Raw genomic sequence first — 19,518 nt, 5'->3', positions numbered from 1 at the left:
GCTGTATTAGCTGATCGTTGCTTTTGTCTCTCTACTTGCTGACTTGCTTTTCACTTTTGCTGTCCTTTGTGCTGTCACACAAAGTCGAAGTGCAGCTGCCATGCTGAACCCAAACCAAGGTAAAGAACAATTCGTACAAACTATATTTCCCCCACACACCACTTTATACAGCTGCAACTCCCTGAGCAGCACTGCACTCAATAAGGTCTCCTGGGATCCAACTAGCAGAGAAATCCGTGCTGAAGCATGCAGTTGTTCTGTGGGACTAAAGAGTGTTGGAGGGAATAACTTGTTTTCTTCAAGACTACTCCATCTTTTAGGATGGAATATTTGCTGCTATGTTTTTAACGGCCATAAATCCCTATATTATGTTTTTTACTAAAAAAAAAAAAATTTACAAGCCCAAAACATGCACCTAAAATGCTACAGCCACTTGAGTCAAGAAATCACCTCTTCACCTATAACAGGTGGGCTGTGAGTCCCTGTTGACTAGCAGACAGCCAACAGCTGCATATTACGAGAAGCAGCAGTCACCATCATCATGCCACCTTTCAGAGAGTCACCCAGACTATGAAATCCAGGCTTGTGAATTAAGAAAAGCATGATAACAGGAACTTGTATCGTGTTACAGCTAGTACAATAAATTTTTCTTTTCTATGAAAATCAGAAATGCATTGGTCTGAAAACATTCCCACCATTTTATTATTATTTCTTCCCCAACCTAGCCAGCTCTTCTCCTCCTCCTTCCCTTTCCCCCCACCTGAAAAAGAAACAACTCATGCCTTCTGTGTCTGCACAGAACAATTTGTAATTTGAACCCATTAATCTGAAAGTTGATGTGCTCTGTATACTGGTTTCCACAACACCGGTAAGAAGTGATCTACAGAAGGATCTAAGGGGGTGGCAGGCACATCAGATATTAGCAATCCCCTCTTCAGGTGTCTTGTTAGATAATAAGACTACTTAGAGGCTAAAGGTCTCATTCAAATTTCATACTGTCCAAGGCCCTGACTACTTAACCTCTGCTTTCCCACCAAAGAAAAGCGAGCTGGATTTCAGTACTTCTGCAGGAGAATATGCTCGGTTTTGGTTCATCCAATTCGTATTTGAAGAGCTACATAACCAGGTGGGTGCAAGAATGGTCGTGGGTAGCGTCTGCACACGGTGGGTCAGGACAGATAATGGCATTCCCCACCTTTAGAGCATTCTTCCTTAGGGCGTAAGGTCACCCTTCACAGATGTCTCCAGCAGACACTCAGTTGTCAAAAGGTTGCATCACGTGATGCATGCAGTCACTGCTAACAATGCGTTGTTCTCATCCAAATACGTAAACACGTTGCACTTTTAAATAATTTCCTTGTTAGGGAAAAATTGTTTTTTCCCCCCATTTTTGTTCAGTTACCAAAACAAAAATGTTAGGAACACTGAGAAAAAAAAAAAAACCAGTCTGACTCTCCTTCACAATTCAGGGCTTAAGCATTCTATTTTTCTTTTCTGTCAGGCTATTCAGCACAAGATGATGTTTATTCCCCCCAAAAAAGAGAAATAAAACCACCATATCCCAAAATGTCTAACAATAAAGTGTATAGTTTGGAGGGGGAAAAAAAGCGCACATTTGGTGAAATGGAAGATAGTAAGCTTTTTGCCAGAGAAGTTACACAGCCAGAAAAATTCAATGAAGAAATTCTGTTCAGCTTAATATAGCCTATTCTAACTTCTTCCATTAAAAAATAACAAATAAACATGCACTCTGTGTGGACAAGTGCAAAAAGGAAAAAGTATGTGTGTTCATGTATTTATTACAAACTCAGGTTTGCCTGGTGCAGAAAGTTTATTTCTTGAGGAACACTTCAGAAATAATATCTCCCGGTTGTTACAGTAGCTTAGTGTTTTAATTTCCAGTGCCTCCAGATGAGTAATATAACAAAGATTTTTCTTTGTTAAGGACAGTTATTCTGAAGCAGCTTGAAGCTATGACACACAATACAAAACAAGTAATTTCGCTCTAGAATGGATTCAAACAAGTTTATCAGGATTGTTATCTATTTATAAATTATATATTTAACAGTAAAGACAGATATGGCTGGAATGTTGCACATGGGGAAGCGTGATTAGAGATATGCCAAATTACTCAACTAATCCCAAGCAATAGAATCTTAAGGGCACTGGGAATTTCTAGAAGAATCATGTATTATGTGTTGTAAAAAGCTCGATTAAATACCTTTAGAAACTAAGAGATTCTTTCAGATCTACCTGTAATGTCTAGTTCTCCGAAACGCAGAAATGTTTGCCTCTCCAAGTATCTCTTTTCTGCTCATTCCTTTAGCCACTGAACCTATGGAAAGCGCACTTCAAAAAAAAAAATCTTCCTCGGTGCTTTCATGTCTCGTATTTCATACACTTGGCCATCTTGAATTAATAGGAGTCAATGAAGACACACATTCTTAAAAACAGCTGCAGCTTCATTGGTCTAATCTATGAACTTTAAAGACCTTCATTTTACGAGCTTTCCTCAGGGTAGGTATTTCAGTGTTCTAAAAACAGGGTTATGGACTGTTAAGTTAAGCACATGTTCTGCATCAACATTTTAGTTTCAGCAGGTTATTTGGTGCCAAGTTTGCCAGTTAGTATCATCAATCCTGAAATATGTGCTTATTTGTTTTAACAGGTGTTTTGAGAACAGCACAGGACAGGAGAAAAGCACTGTTAATATATTCATTTAGTATTTACCCTTCATTCTAAAAATCCCCTCGCCCTTCCCCCCAAAACACGACAAAATTTGACCTCAAGTGGTTAAGGTGCAAAGAGATGGAGTGCAGTGAGTATTTTTGTTATTTCACCATCCTGATGATTTGTCCACTCATTTCTATTGTACGTTATTTCTCATCTGGTAATCCCAAAGTGGGGTTTACATATGATATGGCCCATCTACTTACAGAAGACTATCTGTTATTGTGCAACTGATGTTAACTGTAGAAGAAAAAAATAAGGCTGAAGTAAAAAAAACCCAATACCCTTTAGACAATTGAAACACAACCAGGGACTTTCACTCCGTCTGTTCTTCTGAAGACCATTTGTTAGCATTTCCATTAGAGGACATACATGAAGAAGAAATGAAAACAATCTAAAACCAAAATTGGCAACAACATCAGTTGTTCCACAGAACCAAAATAATAGTTTGTTCTTAAAAATGAAAACCAGTGAAACATAACGCCAAGACTTACACACACATACACACACTGCTGTCACATTTGTGGGTCAGTTGAGATGGTGCATCACAATTTTCACAAAATCCACATGCTCAGATAACACCTGCAAGAAGTGTGTGTCTCAGACTTGGTCTGCCGAGAAGCGAAGTGAATCCCTACAGTGATGTTTGAAGGTTTAAAAGCTCAGTTTTTTGTTTCTAAATGCCTATGAAAACATTGCCTAAGCTCAGAGGCCTTTTAAAACAAAACCAAAGCTTTTAAAGCTTCAAAAGTGGTCATGGGAATTTGCTCATCAGGAGGGAATCTTAAATGAAGGCCAAGATTCAGTGGATTCCCCTGGACGTGACAGAAGCCATAGCCTATCTGCAGATCTAGTATTTCTTATAAAAGACATGGGCTGATGCAAGTAAAATACGACAAATCTTTGTCCATGTCCTGCATTTTACAAAATCTGCTTTTAAAAGGCTTAATCCTTCCCAGCTATGTCTTACTCTTCTCTGCCACACTATTAAAAACAAACAAAAAAAAACACTACTAAAACCACCCTACCTTCATGAATACTTAATGTAACTAAGAGAAAGACCAACCCCCAAAGCCATCAACTTAAAGAAAAAAAAAAAAAAAGGAGAGAAAGAAAAAAAGCTAAGCTTAGAACTTCTGTTGTTATAACCTCACATGCCACACAGGAAGAAAATCAACTGACAGTTGCTTTTTAATACATGAGAGATGATTTACAGAAGGAAATATTCTAATGTCATGTTAAAGGTCTAAACTACTTAGAAAATTTTTTTTTTCAGATGTTAATGTTTTCTACCTATAGCAGTCTAAAAATAAGGGAAGAAGCTCCTAACAAGTTTTTTAAAGGACTGCAATAAAAAGGCAGCAAGAAAGTAATACTTGAGTAGGTTATAGCTGCTGAATCAGTTATTTAAAGCATAAGAAGCCCAGTGTAAATGAAGTCTTTCTTCTCAAAGTGAGATAAAGTTTTTGGCAAGTTTTAAGGTAAAGTACACAAGTGAAAAATCTACAGTTTCACCTGAATTTAACGGCAACAATCCTGCTCACCATGTAACTGACATTCTCCCTTTTCTTCTAGGTGCAATAATCTTGTTTTGTTTATTCAAGTCATACTTCAGTCCCATGGGACAGGACAGCTAGCTCAAGAACACCTAATTGGCATAGAGAAGGCATAAGAGCAGAAGGCATTAAAATGAACCATGCTATAATAAACAGCTGTTTGATGGAAGACTGGAACAGAAGACCAGTGCTTGGATCCTCCATTGGACATCTGGCCCTGCATGGGTGTATCATGCTCATTACAGCCACAGTTTGAACTAGGACCCTTATGTTCAAGAGTACTACAGTGGCAAGCAAAGCGGGTCCAAGTGAATTGTTACAGGGTTTGCCTCAGCTGGAGGGTGCTTTCTGCGTAGTTTACAAATTATGTGCTAAACAAGTTCTCAGTCTCCTAAGAACTAGTGAACCTTACAAGGAAATTCTCTAAGGAAGCATGTAAAATGTTTATATGTGAATAAACAAGGAGAAAAAAAAAAAAAAAAGACATTTTTATAAATACATACACACATACCCCTGCTAAAAATATAAGCTGCTTCTCTGAGTTCATGTATGGCTGTCATAGAAAATAACACAAGAAGAAAACTCAAATCTGTATTATCTGATTATATGAAGACAAATTATGTAGAGATAAGATTTTTTTTTGCTGCACAGACACACCAAGATTGAATCAATTCTGCTTTCAAATGTGCAGGCTGTGCTCACATCAACTCCCACTGAAGTTAGAATTTGACCTATTATGTACTTTACATTCACATCAATGAAGTCAGGAAGAATGCAGAAAATTGCTTTAGAAAGATCTAAAATTCTTTATTAGTTCTAAAATAAAAGGAAAGCTTATTTCTTTTAAACAAACCAGACTGACAGACATTTGGAAGAGTTTAAAGGAGGGTTAAATGTTATACAATAAAACTGAATTCTGACAGTGTGGACTTTTAGGTAAAACGACATTCTCTTTGGTGGTCCTACACATTCCTGCCCAAACTCAGATTCAGAAGAAAAAAGGGGCAAATCTGTAGTTGAGCCTGATTTATAGATTAATACAATGAAAGATCTTTAAAAATAAATAAATAAATGAATGATCAATAAAGCCCTTCTTTCATAAAACCTTGCTCATAGACAGAACTTTCTGCCAAACTATGCTCAAAGCTGGGAATATGAACTGCTAATAAGATGTAACTCAGGGAAATAATTAGGATAACCAATTCACAGATAAACACAGAATATCTTCTAGAAATGGATAAGGTAGGATGAATTTTATTATTGTGAGACAGAAAAAAATCAAACAGAACTAGAAAAGAGGCCAAAACACAGTGGATAGCTATTGACTGACTGTGTCTGACTCTAGTCACTAAAGCAAGTTTGCGAAGGTCAGATACAGTCCATTCAATACACTGTAAGAAAACAGTTAAATCCGTAAATGATTAGAATCTAAGAAACACTCAACACTAATAAGATAGTCCTCATTATGTCTTTTTTTGATTGGAAAATGGCATTATTACTTCTCCCTTGGACTGAAGAATGAGTTCTGCAGTGGTCTTTCTCTTTGAAATCCTCGCACGTGAAAAGGGCAGAAAACCCCGTAAGTCAGTTAAGATGGTAGCATGGATCAGCCTATCCCTGCTTCCATAAAATGAAAGGCATCTATACGCATTAAGCATTTTGGCAACCTCTAAATCAAAATTTAATTTTGTAATACTTTAAAATTATGGAATCTAACATGTTACCCAAAATGGATATAACAGTGTTGAAGAAAAATAAGACCATTAAAACAAAGCACTAATAAAGTCTAATGCTTATTATCTAGATAAGATACCACACTAAACAAATAAAAAATGTTACGTTTCTTACCCAAATACACTTTCACGTGGTGACATATGTTTTGCACAAATATATTAAGTATCTAAATACACAGAATGAACCTTAAGTGCACAGAATCACATGCACATTAAACCTCATCAAAAGACTAATATGTTAAACCAAGTAGCTTTCTTTTTAAGGAAAATATTTGTATTTTAGGGCTAGAATGAAAGTGTCAATTGAAAACAATCCTACAAAGACTGAGGCAGTCAATATTAACCCTACTGTGGGCCTCTATTTCAATAACAAGACTTGCAATACACAGAGTTAAGCACTGTATAAGGCTCTGCCAGACTGAAGTCTTACTTGGGCTGTCGTAAGCACTTCTGAAAACGGAAGGTCTATGCTGATGCACACGCAGGATCTTTTAATCCTTTGCCATTTCTTGCTCAAAAATATTTGCTATCTCCATAATGCTCATTCTTACACAAAAATCTTTAACAAGTGACAAATTATAATTTGGACTTCAGTTTAACAATGAGAAATAAAAATAAAAGGCAGCAGTGAAGAAGTAATAAAAAGGTGACAGCCTTTTGACTGTAGAGAAGGCATGGGGATTTAATACTTTTCTCAAGGCAGTGAACTGACAGTAAAAGTTACACTCATTGGGTTTTACATTTTCTATGGACTGAGTATTTTTCATTCAGTACAGCTTTCTTTACAATCTGATAGCACAGATATATGAAAAAAAAATTTTTTTCCTAGTAAAAAAACTATCACCCTCCCTTTTTACTTTTCACAAGAAATTTCTTCATACGAAGCGTTAGAAGACCAAAATAATGCTTGGGCATGAGGTGGATGCACAGCATACATGGTTGTTTTAAACAACTGAACTATGTATCCAGCTGAATGGGAGTCCGTGAACACCAAGTAATGTAATCAAGTCAAAATTATTGTTGTCTCAGTGAAGCACTTGCGAGCACTGTTTGAGCACCAGGACCTCGGTGTGTTAGGTACTGTACAAATAAAGCAGAAGGGCAATCCCTCTCCCTTTTTTTTTACTGGCAGAAGCCCAATGTAGCTCCATTGATTTCAGATGTATTAGCAAAGAGGGGCCTGATCCAAAGCTCACTGAAGTCAACCAAAATCTTTCTGTTGATTTAACAGGCTTTGGATTAGTCCCTAAATAAGAACAGATTTTGGCTCAGCTAAAGGATTTCACTTAAGCCCTCTGCTTGTTCAAGCATCTAGTAGGAGCTAAGAGGACATTGTGGTCCTACTGAGTAGGAGGCTGTGTTCATCTTGAACTGTCCCCTTTAACAGATGTACGGGGTCAGGAGTCCCACGAAACAGAGAACCATCAGTAAGTGGTAAATCTGAGGTGGGAGGAATGAGGAAGGAAGCTCCAAGCTGAAAAATTCTGATTTGTGCTATTTAAGTGATGTTCCGTCCTCTTTAGGCAGGAGTGTAAAATTAGATAGGGAGTTCATGCGAATTTCTGAATTTTACGCCCGTAAATAATTTAAAGCCTTAGCACCGAGTCCTGCAATAAAATTCTCTGCATGTACGTGTCGTATTCACTTCTGCTGAACTCTCTGCAATCAGGAGCTGCCTTAAATCTAGGTATGACCAACTTATAGCTGCATGTGGAGAGGCCCAAGGAAAGTTTAAATAAATGTAATAGCTTAAGCAAGTGTAACCATAATAAGCTGGTGGGCATAATGCAAGATTATAAGGAAAAGACTGTTCTTTACTTATTTAAAAATGAAATGGTTGAGTTGCCAAAAAAATTCACGGTACAAATCACAATTTAATAGAGAATTTGCTTAATTCCCCTCTCTCACTTTCATGGTTGCACCACCAATCCTTGGCAGTTATAACAAATGCTCTGTTTACACAAGAAAGTGGAAGACCCCAATCCTCGCTTGTGCATCAGGAATGTATAGTGCCGAGGGTGCACAATGGTAACCATCCATAAAATAATTTGAGCTCTTTCCACAAGTTATGTGGTCGGGAGTCTAGGATAGCGCACTCTGCAAGTTTAAGCATCTGGAGTTAGCAACAGACTTCAGACTCGGAGCATCTGGGAAGTCAGTGGAGCACAGGGAAACCACTCTGTCTTGCTCTTTCCTATGCTTGCTACCCCAGCTGTAGGTAGGAACAGGGGCACCAGAGCTATCGTGCCAACTCTGCCACCAGACCATTTCCCTGTGTTTGCTCTTTATGCTGGGATAACAATGGCTTCTAAAACAACCGAGACACAGCCAAGCTTTGGGGCTGCCACCTATAAGCCACATGTATGTAACAGTAGGAAATGAAGAATCATTTACTTCTTCCAACTCCATAGGTGAATTACTATACTGAGTACAATCAAACAGCAGCAAATTCCTTAAAGGTAATTTTGAGTTTACTGCAGAAGTTTCTATCCAACAGATTTGAAAGTGTTAGTGTTTAAGAAATGAAACAAACTGAAAGCACAAATTTATTTCTCTCTGAAGCTCACTTTAACACTTTAAAGCCATCAGAGGAATAAAAAAAAGTGATTCAAAACTTTCCTGTGCAAATAAGAAAAGATAGTGTTTATTAGTTGGTCTCTGAAGTATAAGGCATGATAAAAATTTGTTCAGAAATATTAGGATGTATTAGACCTTTGTGGCTGTCTTTTTGTAGATCCTACACATTTGAATGGCAATAGTTTCTATGGGAATTGTCAAAAAATGAACAGGGTTTGTAGTTGTGGGGTTTTTCTGTGGTTTTTAAGATAAGGGAATCATGCTTTGCTTTCATTTATTTGGATGTGTTCGACCCAAACTTTGCATATATGAAAGCAGCAGTGCCACTGTTACTACTACTGTTTTCTCCTGAGAAGGATGAGGATATCTTATGTGGATAGTGTCTTCCTCTTCTCTCCTCTGAGGAGGAAGAACTGCTTTTAACCAGTTCACATCCCCTCCTTCCTTCAAACCTTCTCTGGACTGTCAACCACTGACCCATAAACAAAAGGCAGATCATTCACAAGTACTGAAAGTATTATCAAGACACCTAGTTGGTGCATTTCAAACTGTTATCCTGAATTTTCTAGAAACCCAAGTTACTAAATTTAGGTTTGTATGTTTACTAAAAACTGTAATAAACAACAGCAAAATAGATACAAAAAAAATGTTATAAATTCTCCCTTCTCAGCAAAGCGGATACACTTATTTCATAGTTAACAAAATACCTCTGAATGTGAAGCAGACTGTTCCCAATAACTGCTGCTAGTTCTCACGCCCTAAGCCTTCATTCTTAGCCACCACTGCCTGGGTACATGCTGAAAATTCTTCGGCAGCAGAGCAGGGGGTATGCTAGATCTTCTCATGCCAGGATGAGAAAAAAAATCAATATCCATATTTAAAAGACAGAACTACTGATGTACAAGGTCACTAAACATCACAACCTGTTCTGTAGCTCTAGAGAACTAAGGAAATCCTACAAAGAAAAGAAAAAGAAGACAATGCATGGTGTAATCTTATTCTAAGCCAACATTACCCTAAGACTGGATCCCTAAGACATAGATACCAACACAGAGTGTAGTATTCCCTGTTCTACTATGTTTACTATGTTTATTAATTGGGATAGAAAAAAACCAAAACAATCACTAAACAAGGATTACACATATATAGTGATGCAACAATCTTTTAAACACTGGAAACATCACTTTAGACTTCTCATCTTCACACAAATGTTACTAAAGAACTGGTGTTGTGATCAGTGTCATCTTTTATTGCTCACTTCATGAGTCTTATTAATCAAAACCAATACAAATTAAAGATCAAGGCTATTTCATTTGGGTTTTTTTCAACTTTGTTGGAAGAATAGGAAGTGTTAAAATAAGCCATACAATTTACAAATGTGGTATATCCAGTGCTTCTTTTATGAAATTCAGTGAGGCCAATACAGGAATGCACTTGAATTTTCTACGTAGCACTGCATTCCTGAAGTATCAGAGCAGTCCACTGACAACAGATGACCATTTCATAACATTCATGCAACATCTAAGTGCTCTTGGCCCCACTGTACAGTTGAGGAGGCGTGTGCGTCAGAGAGGGCACATAACTTACACAAGGTCCTACTGGATTCAGTTCTGCATTTAGTTGCTCCTGAGTAGACAGCCTCATCCTTACCTCATGGTGACAAACAGAGGAGCTACGGGCAGGCCACTGAAATAACAGATGTCTTCCCAGTGACCATACTTGTTATTTGGGTAAAGCCTGCAGCTAGTAGAGTAGTTAAGGTGGCCATCACTGTTTCCTAATATCATCCTATCCTTATGTCTAAACCACTTCCTTGTAGTTTCCATAACACTAGAAAGTTGCAAGTCTACATGTCTACATGTGGTTCCACGGGAACATTTTTATTCTTGTAAACATTTTTAAATATTCATTCACATCTTCTACTGCATGCACAAGGGCTTACACAAACCAATAGAAATTGCTGGCTGAAATTATAAGCATTTATTTGAAGATGATATCCTAAATGTATAGACTCTCATCTGATTTTGAAAATCCTCAGCTCATCAAGACTTACATGTAGATGGCCTGATTTTTAGCAAATGAAAAACCTACCCGAGTGATACAGTAGTTTAAGTGAAGAAAGGAAAGGGTAGAAAACGGGATAAATGACTCACTTCAGCCTATAGAAAGCTTCCTGCAACATCAGCTTCAACATTAACAACCTCCAGGCCCAGTAAAGGAGTCAGAAATCAAGATCGAGAAAGTATACGTAGACCCCAGCCCTGGATTTATTGGTACTCTGCAATTAGTCACTGATTTACAGAAGTAATTTTATAAATAAAAAGCAATGCGTTACAGTAACGCAAAACCAACTCAGTCTGAAAATTCAGAACTACAAACAAATGCATCAAGCCACATTAAGAGCCAAATAAAGATTGCTGCCTAATTTCCTTCACCTTGTCCTACTTCCCCAGATTCTAAAGCTGCTCAGAAGCTGGAGCGACCATGGGATGGTCAGCACTCCTCAGACAAAGTGAGGACCGTAAGACAAAAGGCCCAAGTATTACAGTGTGTAGTGCCATAATGCAGTGTTTGATGCTCTAGAGGCCCTTCAACAAGTACTGTACAGCCAAAAATCAATTGAAAATCAGCATGATAACAGAGCATGAGTGGCCCTGTAATAGCCTTAAGCCCCCCAAGGCTATGTGGGTCCCTTTCATCTGCCACACTGCACTGACGGGAGGGGAGCGTGGCCTCCCCTCCCCGAGCTCTCTGGACATGTCCATGCCTTTTACCTACTGCTTTCACCTTGCACAGTGAGGAGAGCTGACAGCCTCTGTGGATCTTTCGAGCTCTCAAAGGTGGAATTTGATTTTTCATGGCATAGGTTTGGAGATTTTAATTTTTTTTTTCTTTAATATATTACTTCTCTAAGTAAATCCGCTGATTTTTGACTATAAACATCCTCAGCACGAAAAAGATCCCTCTGATCCTGTATCTATATACACAGAGGTGATTCCTCTGCACGTTCAACAACTCAGGAAGTAAAAGAGAAAGAAAGAAACACTGTTCAATTCCATGCAAATTGTTATGCATGCAACAAAGTGGGCCTACAAATATTTCACTCATATGGTAGGTTTAATTTCAATATTTCTTTAATTACTTTCCAACAATGTCTGGTTTCTGTTGAATTTACACTAGTACTTGGCATTTGGTGCAACCCCAAAAAGATAAGATACATATGTCCCCTATTCACAGTCTTGGCATTTTTACCTTAACTCAGGCATTGAAGTGACTGGTTTGAAAAATTACCTTGCTGATTAGCTGGGTTTTCTGGTAAATATATAGCGTTAATCCTTAAATTCTGAATATGACATAAGGTATACAAATGTTCTGTCTGACTCAACGGCAACATATCACAGCTTAAGAAGAACATGTACACTGGTCTCTGTGAGCAAAGAAAAAGCTAATTGGGAGTTAGATCCAGTGTGATTATTGGCTTGTTTATGATAAGGGAGTACTCTTCTGAATAGCACTGTAAATTCATCCCCGATTGTAGTGTTAAGCCACAGCCCATTCCTCCCCCCTCTTTTTTTTTTTTTTGTTCGGTTAGAAGGGGCTTTTAACTATTTTCACCAGATGAGTGTCATGCTTTGATTTTCTTCTGTCTTAAAAAATAAATCAACCACATGAGCCTGATGTCAAATTTCACTTTCTAATAGGAGAAAGGCACATTTTAAGTGTTTACTCTAAGAACACATTTGGGTAATTTTTCCCCATGTCATTATGAACATTAGACTGACCCAATTAATATGAAATGTTTCTATGCTGCTGGAACAGACCGTGTTACAGAAAGAGCCATTTGCACAACCTGTTCATGATTATGGGCCATAAGGACACAAAGATGGCATAGACATTTGTGGACCATCTGAATTCTTACAGGGGAAGAGGAAAGGGGGGGGTGGGAGAAAAAAAAGATGTTAGCTGACTGTTGTGGGTCATGTTTTTTAATCCAGAGTATTGGACATGTAACACAGCAACAAGAGCTGATCATTTTGTTTAATCACCTTTTGGATCATTGCCAGATGGTCTCTATTGAGAGCGCTGCAAACAGAGAGAGATGAACTGCGTCTAACATGCCACTAGAGCTTTCCCGTAAATGTCTGAGAACTGAATCCAACAAGAATTTAGTCTCAGAGCAGAAAGGGATACATTTAAAAACTATGTGCATTAACTATACTTTTCCCCATAGAATTCTCACTTGGCATGAATAATTTACCCTCTCTTATGCTAATGGGATCATGAAAGTATCCCTGTGTCTTTAGTGCAGCTATTCTCAGCTTTCAGTAATTACCCCACCCAGTGAAAATAACATGGCTTCTGCAGCCCAGCGACCTACCAGTACCTGGCAATTAGGAGGATCATGGCTGACAGAGGAGTGGTCCAGAGATGGACACAGAACCTCCAGCAGCCTGAGGAGCCGTTTGAAAAAAATCAAAGCTTTCCACTGCGAACATTTCCTTAGTTGCTTAGGACCAACATGGAGACAGCAGCTCCTGCAAGGGCATTTTTATTTTTAAAAGAATGACAGAAAGGATTCTAAAGCACTCTCTGGGCACTCGAATATTAAGAAATAGCAACATTTCTCAGTCACCGACGGTTAAAAGAAAGTTTGTGGGTTTTTTAAAATTAGTGCCGTCTTGTTAAACAAGAGGGAGAGAATTAAAAAGTCAATTAATTGCGTGTCCTTCGGTATCTGACAATTTTATCAGCTGCACAAAAGAAAATTCTGCGGTATTTAATTAAGAAAAACTTTTTTAAAACCCATTACAAAGAACCAGGCTTTGACCTCTGTCCACAGCACTCCGTGCTAGGTAGTTCACTGTGTAAAAATTATCAGGCTAAAACATCTGGGAAAGAAAGCTATGAAACAGCAGGGAATGTGGCTGGTTTATTGTTTATCTTTTGTTTATGAGGCAGTATTCAAGTTTAATTACTACTCTAAATTAAACTCTAACAGGCATCAGGAGACATCCCTTTACTCGACTAAGTTAAAAAAAAAAAAAAAAATCCAGAGATTCCAACATTAGATCTTTCAAATAAGTTGGCATATATAGGAAGAAATTAGTCAGCCTGTAACAACACAGGAAGACATTTAAGCACTTGCTACTCTATGTATGAATGTGTTGCATTATGAAACCATTAATATTGTAACAAACATACAATTATAATTTAGCAAATGGGATGTTATCTAACGTTTGGAGGCAAACTGGGTTAGGCTGAGTAGGATCTCAGATGGAAAGAATGGCCTAAGGGGGAATCCTACCTTTTTCATTTTTAAATACAAATATATAAAAAAAAATCTATACATATGCACATGTACACATAAGTATATTTAAAAACACCCAGAAACGTGAAGTCAGAGACAAACCTCTCAACACTAACAATCTCTTCAGAAAAATTGTTTAGCTATTTTCTCTGAACGCTCATGTACAAAACAGAGGAGAGTTCAATATGTTTACTATAACAGTAAGTGACCAGTTTTAGATGAACTTAGCTGTAGGAAAAAATAAAAGTTGAAAGCAACTAGCAAAAGATTATTCCAGATGGCATCTGTCATATTGTATTTAGGGTTATTTTAAAGAGATTACTGCCACTATGAAAACATTCCATTGACAGAGTTTTCCTAGGCTGCATTTGAAGCCCCTGCACAACATACTTCAAATATGGAATTAAATGTTTTCTAATGCACATGTAGATTTTTATCTATATCTAAATATAAAAAATGTACATGGATTAAAAGCTAAAAGAGAGGGGAGACTCTTAAAAACAAGTACAATATTTTGCATCCCCTCCCCCATTCTAGGCTTTAATTTAATAAAAGGTGAGGAATCTGCACTTGCCACCAGTCTGATTATTAGAAAACTGTAAAGTGAATCTTCACTTCGCTATGAAATTTTAATGCTACTTATTGAATAGTGGGTAGGGACATAAGAGTTCCCCGACTCCGGCGATCAAACAAAACCTGCAAAAAGATATGTTTGTTCATGCAATAGATAGAAAGAAAAGAAAGGATGGTAGGATACTAAAATGTGACTATATTTAGCTAAGCTGGTTCTGGCATCATTATGGTTAATGTGCATGTGGTGTGCAGTGTGAGCTCAGCAGTTACTGGGCCAACTGTCTCAGTATTTCTGGGAATTCTGCCTATTCACAGTGCAGGGATTGTTCAATTGCTGCAAAATGTACAAAATGAATTTTACAAAAATGAATTGTAAGGAAGGCCCCATTACAACGATTTTACGGCAAAGATGTCAACATCAATTTTTCTTTCATGCATAGCTAATGATTAAAACAGCATATTCCATTTGCCTAAGACAATTTATTTCATATTGGCAAATCAAAATATTGAAATACAAAGTTATCTTTACTCTCCCCTTATTATTCATTGCTGCTGAACCCAAACCATTGTTCAAAACATGAAAAAATAAAGCAAACTTGGCAAGAAATACTTAAAACAAAGGCTCATCAATATTCTCCAATTTGTCAACATCTCAATTACAGCAATGGAAAAAAATGTAAATTTCATGTGCTTTGAACACTAAGGGGTCTATTCTTCTGTCAGTGCACATGCGTAACTCCCATCACCATTAATGGGAATTACTCATACATATCAACACAAGGATGGGCCCCTCAAACTTGAAAGGAAAAGATGAATTAATAAGGGCTACTCTCTTCCTGTATCTTCCTCAGCTGAAAAAAGTCATTGTTCTTTAAGACTTCTTCATACTTCATACAGTTCACCTTTATGAGAGCTGCGCCTTCTGAAATAATGCATCTCCAGTGAAGCATTATTTATTAGCAAGTTTGATTTTTCACAGTCTGGATGTTTGAGCCTTTCTATTAGGCATTTCCTCTCTTACAAAAGACAGCCCTCTTCCAATAAAACCATACCCTATAGCTTTATAGGTAAAAATGCAAAGGAATAAAAATATGTTCCGAGATCCTATCATGAATATACATACTAGCCTCAGCAGGCATACCTATACACACAGCACTAGGAAAAACAAGTTTTAGCATTAGCTTTTGCATATTACACTTCCAAGGACTTTGTATTAATGTGTTAGAGGTGGGATTTTCTATTATTAACAACAACAACATATCCCTTTCCTTTTTCTGCCTGCTGGAGTTTGATTCAAAGCTTTATGTAGTTACGGTAGAGTTTGAATATTAGGACAGTTCTTCTTATCAGCTAGTTTTGTAAACAAATTTAATGCATACCATCATTTTTACAAGTAGGTATATAATGAAAAAAAACAGACCACCTAATTTTTCTAACATGCATCAACCCAGAGATGTAACCTCAGATGTACACATAATTTTAGCTAATGTCTTTGTTGACTTTGCCCCAAACCAGATGAGTCTTTGCCACAGAAAGCAATTGTGGACAAATTTGTGGGACAAATACCAAGCTGTCACAAAAGTGTTTCAAAAGTACTTTAAGATGTTGCCTCAGATAATATTTATAAAGGGGCAGATTATCTTCATTCAGCACAAGTAGTTCCATCAAAAAAAACAGCAAACCAAAAAACCCACACACAAATGAACTACTCACATGGGTAAGGCAAAGTGGATGTGATGCCCTTTATTATTTTTACTGCAGTAAAACAAGAAACAAGAAAGTTCCTTGTCTTTGGCTTCTCAGTTATCGTCAACTTTATCACACCAGGCCGAATCCTAAAGAGATGCCAAACTTTCTGAAAGGTCCAACTTGGCTGGATCAGGCCCTTTGAGTGACTGAATTAAGAATATGACAAGTCAGGTATACAATCCTGCTATCATAAAATATGAAACCTAAACTATTCCCTGGTGCTTTCCTGTAGACCACATGTTTTCAAACCTTAAAAAGATTTATCTCCCACTTTTCATGCATAATCTGCTGTATTCATTATTTGAAATATCCCATAAAGAGATTAAATGGGAATCAAAATCTGGAAGCGTCATGTCCATCACTGTAGTACAAACAGATGCTGAATTCTAGAATTCACTTAGCCTTGTATGTAAAGGCAGTGGCCGTTTTCACTTTGTTTCACAAAGAATAAGGAAAACACAATACCCCAGAAGACTTTCAGATGTGTTTTTTCCCCTCCAAAGATAAGAGTGGATGGTAAAGCTACACACATACCTTTTAATCTTCCGCTTAGGGTTTTTACACATATATTCCCTGCCAAAAACCCCAGGGTCTTCTACCTCCCCTCCTCTCAGCCCCTTTCCTGCCATCTCCCTTGCTATAACTCAGCTAACCCAACAGAACCAGTCAGTTTTAAATTTCAGTTGGGACCCCGGTGACCTGTTAATGAATCTACAGAGAGGAGAAAAACTCACAGTGTTGAGTTATGCCTGGTGTTGCTAGCGGACTTGGAGTCAGAAATGCTTGAAGCGTTAACGTAATTGCAAGAATGTGAAAAATGAAGCGTTGGGCTCCTGAGCAAAGCAAAAGGTCAAAGCAAGCCCTACACAAAACAAGTCTCTGGAAGATGGCCTCATTAGACCATTAAATCAGCTTCTCCTTTTTCTCCTTTGTAAGATGTTTAGAGTGTGTTATTTTTATTATTGTATAGATTTAACTCTTTTTCCAGGGCAGGCTGAAAGTTGATCAGACTTACTACACAATTACTAATCTCTATAAATATTAAATGGCATTGATCTGCATTTGTGAATCTGAACTACGATAAAGTCAATAAGTGCTTGGTAGATTACAGGTCACTAGTACTTTGGTTTGCTAGATGATGATCAATATGTTGTATAGCTTAGTTTTCTGTTGAACAAGTGAGGTGACATGTTAAGAACAACATAGACACTCACCACTAATAAAATTAGGATAATCTTTCAACGTTTACTGCCTGAAGGCCCTTTTCTTAACTCTTTCAATGCCAGCATGTCTCTAATAACACCAAACACTGACTGGATTAACCCTTTAGATGCCAGATGGTAGTCACGCATTGTCACAGAGAGGCTGTCTTCCATACACATCCAGAACATCTACAGCTTTTTGGTTTCGTTCTAACATTAAGAATCATGGATTAATTCTTCTGTGTGACAAATAAATCTGCCTCACGAAGACAGAGTCAGCAAAAATAATGTCACCAATCACCTGACTCCTTTCCATCTCCCCACCCAATAAAACCCAAAAGTCACAAGCTGCACATTGTAGACTTATGGCAAAAGCAGAGACCCCTGTAAAGAGTGTTCCCAAGGGCCTGAAGAGACTCACTCTAGTTTGAATCAATCTCTGTTGCCACCAGGCATCAGCGGAGGAGACCATAAGTTGTGCATGTAACCCAAGAGTCTCTAATGAGCTCCTATTCCCCAAAAATCCTTTGGAGCAAGTGGAATAATTGAAATAGCATTTGTGAAAGGTCTCAACAAAACTTTAGGGAAACCAAGTTGACCCAAATAAGTAACTACACTAGAATAACTCAAGAGGATATCTACTCATCTTGCCATTGTCTGGGACTCACTGCCAGTTCCCAAGTTATAAAGTAAACCCCACCCCCCAAGGAAGTGTAAGGAAAATTCAATATGTACCTCCCTGTCTTTAGTCTTTCCCAGGGTTGAGAGAAGGAGAGCAATCCAAAGCTGTTTCCAATGGGAATTTTGCTGGTGCTGTAGGATCGTACATCTTTCAGCTGCTAGCAGCTGAGTGGAATGCTAATTTGCCACTGGACTCCTGCTTTCCCAACTGAGCACAAAGGGAAACGTACTAGTGATGATTTAACCTGCTACACCAGGCAGCATTTGGTCCTTCAGTAGTTGTTCCCCTTCTGCAGAAATAAGTGTAATAGGTTTGTTTAAATCATATATATTACCAGAAACCCCAGTCTCTGATGGGAAGTTGGTGTAGTTACCATCAACCACTTTCTTATGCTCAGCAATATTTCTTGAGCACCCTGAGCTATGTGACAAGAGATCGGAGACTGCAGTGAAATGCAAGATCCCTGGATGTCAATATAAGAGATTTCTTTACATCAAGTATGGCTCAAAGAAACTTCTGATTTCTAAGGGGCTGCTGGGCAGAGTGGAGACACAGACAAGAGGAAATTTCTTACCTAGGGGTGGAATGAACATGCCGTGGCACATAACACAGAGGAATAATTTTTAAATATGCAAATGATCATCTGCTACACCGAGCATCTTAGCCACAATATAGGATGCAAACACTTGATCAACAGTAAAGGCTATGGCTAACTAATAGACATAATTCACTTAGCTCTCCCTTCCATTAGCTACTGAAACTGTAATAGTTCATGCTGGGCCTTGTACAGCTCTGATCCAACCACACAGAAAAAAATCATGTGTGACTCATGTTGGAGTTGGATCACACCCTGTGCCATGGCTGCTTTCTGTCAGCAATAAGATTACAAATGTATAAACAAATTCATACAAATAGGAGACAAACCCAAACCACTACCAGAAACAAACTTTGCAAGTTCCTAGAATTGCAACACATACAACACCAGATCGTGAGACAGACGAGAGGATCCATCTCTGTGCCAAGCAGTGGGCCACATGAGAGACGTGAAATCACATATCTGCTCCGACGCCTAAGCGTGGCAAATATGGTGGGAAACAGCCCTCAGCACAAGGCTAGTCATGGCAGCTCTAGCCCTGACTAATCCTTCTCCAGGCTACTCCCCTCTCCAGTTTTGGGATCCCACATGGCTGGTTGGATGTGTGTAACTCCCACGTAGAGGAAACACAGCGGTAAAACCCTGCAGATGCTCGAAATGGAGGGACCGTATTATAGGACCTTATAGAGGTAATGTCTCACTCACGAGCTGAGGATTACGGTGTTTTCAAATTAAAACAAGCACAGAGCCCGCCTTAAAGCTTGGGCTTCAAAAAATTGATTCTGGGTCAAGATCCGAGAGTGACAGTAGACC

General features: G+C 38.2%; 1 protein-coding gene across 6 annotated transcripts in view; it reads right to left on the bottom strand.

Moving 5' to 3' along the window:
- The window catches only part of MEIS2 (Meis homeobox 2), a 173,541-nt gene that overhangs the window by 135,914 nt on the left and 18,109 nt on the right, over positions 1–19,518 (bottom strand). The window lies entirely within an intron of this gene.

The sequence above is a fragment of the Cuculus canorus genome, chromosome 5, assembly GCF_017976375.1.
Source record: "Cuculus canorus isolate bCucCan1 chromosome 5, bCucCan1.pri, whole genome shotgun sequence".
In the NCBI taxonomy this organism is placed as follows: domain Eukaryota; kingdom Metazoa; phylum Chordata; class Aves; order Cuculiformes; family Cuculidae; genus Cuculus; species Cuculus canorus.
This window is presented reverse-complemented; position numbering and strand designations above follow the sequence as displayed.